The 4301-nt window shown below is 50.5% G+C and overlaps 1 long non-coding RNA gene across 2 annotated transcripts in view; it reads right to left on the bottom strand.

The window, feature by feature from the left end:
* Positions 1–2866: 2866 nt before the first annotated feature.
* LOC119469556 overlaps positions 2867–4301 on the bottom strand; it is an 11312-nt gene continuing 9877 nt past the window's right edge. For both annotated transcript variants that reach the window (XR_005198382.1, XR_005198381.1), the window contains one exon: positions 2867–3678. This is a non-coding gene — a long non-coding RNA (uncharacterized LOC119469556). The remainder of the gene's footprint in view (positions 3679–4301) is intronic.

The following is a 4301-nucleotide window of genomic DNA, read 5'->3' as shown; positions in this document are numbered from 1 at the left end:
TGATGGAGTGAATGATGGAGATGATGGAGTGACGGAGATGATGGAGTTATGGAGATGATGGAGGTGATGGAGTTATGGAGATGATGGAGGTGATGGAGATGATGGAGTGATGTAGACGATGGAGATGATGGAGTGATGGAGATGAAAGAGTGGTGGAGATGATGGAGTGATGCCTCTAGGCTCTCAGAAATCTGCTTTTATGCTAGACCCTAAATTAAGTGTGAGGGAAGAATGAAGGTGTTTTTAGTCTACTGTGGACTCAGAAAATTTAGCACCTGTATGGTTTCTTCAGAGCAAGTTGGCTGAATTTTGACTATCATAGTCGGAAGTCTGGGACAGACCCTATCTAAGATTAGTGAGTAGAGAGTGGTGTAAGAACAGGAGGAGGTTGGAAATGCCTGGCCAGAGGAAATAGTCAAAGTGGTTGCCACACGGGCAGATGGGGAGATGGCTGAGGCCAGCACTGCCACCTCCCAGCACAAGCCCTTGGCATTTTTAACCAAATGTACATGTTGTGCTTTCAATGTTGCTTTCGGCAGGAAGGCACATGGAGCTTTCTGAGCACTGACACCGTCCCCCTCACATTGCCTTTTGTTCTCTGAGTGGCCGGCCTCCAGTGGTCCCATCTTGTTTGAGTAAGGGAGGCTGCCCTGCTCCTGCCACAAGCATCTCTTGCCAGCATCACCTCTGCCTGTGCGGCTTCCTGTCTGGTAGCTGTCCAGAGGTTTGCCCTGGCAGTGAGAAGCCCAGGCCCCTCCGATTCTGTTCCAATTACCCACCCTGAGGGGCCTGGCAGGAGCACCATTTCCCCGCCACACCTTGACCAAAAGAACACCAGCTGGGCAGTCACTTGCTTTCCAACAAACAGTTGGGGAGGAAAAAACGTTTTCCTTTACTCACTTTTGGTTTTTGGTGACAGGAGTCCTGCAAGTTGAACTGACCAAAGTAGCTAAACAGGAGAAAAAGTGTTATTCCGTATGCATGTGGGGTCTTCACGAAACGAAATGAAAACCTCACAGCCGGGCGCTGCGTGCTTCAGTGGTGTCATGCCTCTTCTTCAGAGCCAGTAACATCTTCTCCGAAATATCCTTAAATATGGCAAATCTTTGTCTTTAAAGGTAACTTTGAATTTTGTTTTTCAGTACAGACCAAAGTAATTTGGAATCAAGTATTTTACATGAAGTGAGTGATTCAGATGTGCAGTCACACTGACCGAGAAGTCAAAGTGCCCCCAGCTGCTGCAGGGACGCCGGCGGTGCCTGGTCTCATGCACTTGGGCCTGCCGCCTACGTGCAGGAGCGCCCCGGACGACCGCCTGCAGTCTCCCCTCTGTGACCTCCTCGGCTGTCACGTGGGGAGGACAGCGCTTCACACCTCACAGGGATCTGTTCTGTCGCTTTGCGTCGGAACCGAGGGGCTTCCTTGGACAGTGACATGGACGTTTGGGGCAAATGGTGCAGCTGCCCCCCTAGAATTAGGTGATCCATGTGCACGGGGCACTGTGAGTGCTCCGGAAGTAGCTCCTCTTATTTCTTTTAAAGATAGTTCAGAAACAATGGGGATTTTTGTTAACGGAAACGGTGAGGTGGCGATGAACTCCAAAATGGCGCCCAGACTTCCCTCCATGCACCGAGTCTGCTTGTCCTTTTCCCCGTGACCTGCGGGCCTGGCCACAAGGTGCAGCTTGACCAAGGGGACAAAAGCGGCCCTGTCACCAGCAGAGACTTGGGAAGTGCTTGGAAAGGCGTGGACGTCCCCGCTCTTGCGGTGGGAACCTTCTGCTGCCTGCTGTGTGGACAGGCCGAGTTGGCCTCTCGAGAATGAGGGAGTGAATGGCGGAGACCTCAGGTGCCCCGGAGGCCACATCTCTGCCAAGGCCTCACACGTGAGGGAGGCCCTCCTGTACCCAGAGAGCCTTCCAGCCAACCCTCCACATTTCGGGAAATGATGCTGCTTCCTTTACACCATCAGGCTGGTGGTGGTTTGTTATATAACCGATTCAGAGATTTTTTTTTTTAAGCTAAGAAATAAAGCTAAAGTTCTTTGGTGCATAAAATCCAGAAGGGAAAGAGGTTCTGTATGTTGATGGTAGAAAAGAACACAACACTGTTTTGATCATTAGTTTGTTTGTTTTTCTTTTTGAATGACTACCTCTTTGAAAATGCCTCTCTAACAGAGGGAAAATGTAGTATAAAAATTCCAGGTTAGGTGTTGGGGACCCATTTGGTATCTTCTCTCGGGCACATAAATCTCAAAGGAAAGTCTTCAATAAAAACACAAAGTTCTGCACAATTGATGTCAGCAGTTTTCCTCCCCTGTAGGAGTAACAGATACTCCAGGTGAGTGGTTCTCAGGGTGTGGCCCCAGGTGAGGTGATCTTCCCGCTTTGCCCTATGGCTGCTCCAGCGTCAACGCTGGAAAGGCCCAGATCACAGCAACCCTCCTTCGCCGCTGGCAGACTGTGGGGCTGTTACCCTGTTCTGGGCCCAACCGCGAAACATCACTTGGGAAGTGGATGAAATGTGCATTCTGGGCCCCACCACAGGCCTGCCGAGCAGGATCTCTGGGGGTTAGGGGGAGGGTCAGGTCGGCTGGGCAGTGATGGTGCAGCTAAGGGTGGGCTCCCGGGTCCAGGTTTAATCTGGGGAAGGCCTGGGAGGGACTGGGTTTGGGGGCAGAGCTGGAATCCCATCAGACGGTGCGCAGACCTGCAGCAACCACCACTCTGCCGAGGGGAGGGGTCTCGACAGTGCTGCTTCCACCTGACTCGGGCGCAGGGAGCCTCGTGGCTCCAGGGGATGGCTTTCCAGGCTCCTCCTTTCCCTGTGGGCGTCGCCAGTGTTTCCTGCAAGTGGCACATGCGGATCATCCCTGTCGGAAAATTCTGAGTCAGACCCATGGTGGAGGTGGGCCCTGGAAGACCAGGTGTGATGTATTTGCAAAGCACTTTACGCCATCAGCAGTGGTGAAGGGAAACTTAGAATTGTAATAAATTCGCACTTGAGCGTCGTCCCACCATTGGAAGGAGCATGGCCTTCAGCCCCAGTAACACAGATTGGTAAGCAGATGTCTTTTGAGGAAAAAAAAATAGAAGTCGGTATTCTGAAATTCAACACTTGTTTATTTAATCACATTTTAACATTTACTGAGCTTTGTAGGTGATATGCCAGTGTTGTCTGGTCCTGGTGGAAAATATGAACTGCCTCCACCTGAACACAGAAGAAACCTGATCATTAGCGACAGACATGCATGTGGCCAAGAATGCTATCTCTCTCTTTTTAAAGAATTTCTTAAGGAGAAAATTTGACAGCAAGACAATGGCCCCATAAATTTGTGTGGCACCCCTGTTATTTCACAGTTGCCGAAGAGGGAGAACCAAGTGTCATTTGTCACTTTCTGCCATCTGAGAAGTCACTCTGTGTGACGATTTCCAGGTGCAGCTGCTGTGGTCTCAGGAAAAAACCAGTACACACCGAATGCCTATGAGCCGCTCCCAGCATGGTGGTGAGCTGCAGCCAGAAGAACACACCCAGTCCTGCCAGCAAAGGAAGCTCCATCGACCACAGCAGCCACCTTACAGCTGAGAAAAGCAACATAATGTCACCTGATGCACCAGCCACAGCGCCTGCCACACATGAGCTCTCAAAACCTCGGCTGCCCTCATCACTTCCTGCCATTCTGGAAGAAAAGTTAAAATTGGAATTAGCAGTAACACGGGCCTCTCAGGGTTTTGAATAAATGGTGCTGAAACTCATCCTAGTAACTTAACTGGGGACCAGGCATCTTAGCTGGTGTTGCAAAGTCACGCGGGGCTGGGGATCCCCACGCCCTCTGGGTGAGCTGGGCCTTGCCTGCTAGCTCTGTAGACAAGGCAGATTCCAAAGGGCAGTGTGGATGTGCTTGGAGTTTTAAAAAATTCTGTGAGTGCAAAGCCTTTGGATATCGGAGTCTGCCTTGAGAGAGTCTCAAGCTGATATTTACACAACTGTGCATCTCGAGATACAGTTTAAATGCTGGCATTTAGTTTATAGAAAAAGAAAATATGAAGTAAAGAAGAGACAAAAGCTATCCTATCAAAAAATAACCAAATACTATCCAACCATTTTTAAAATTTCTGATTCTGACATGGGGAAAGTGGCTGCAGATGCTGCTGCTCATGTCTAGCAGGTGGAAGAAGCTGGTGGAACGCTGCCTGGGGGCTGGGTGGATTCTGGGTCCTCCGGGGGGCTGAGTAGATTCTGGGTTCTCCCAGGGGCTGGGTGGATTCTGGGTTCTCCTTGGGGGCTGGGTGGATTCTGGGT

This window comes from Cebus imitator, unplaced genomic scaffold, assembly GCF_001604975.1.
Source record: "Cebus imitator isolate Cc_AM_T3 unplaced genomic scaffold, Cebus_imitator-1.0 Scaffold703, whole genome shotgun sequence".
NCBI lineage: Eukaryota > Metazoa > Chordata > Mammalia > Primates > Cebidae > Cebus > Cebus imitator.
This window is presented reverse-complemented; position numbering and strand designations above follow the sequence as displayed.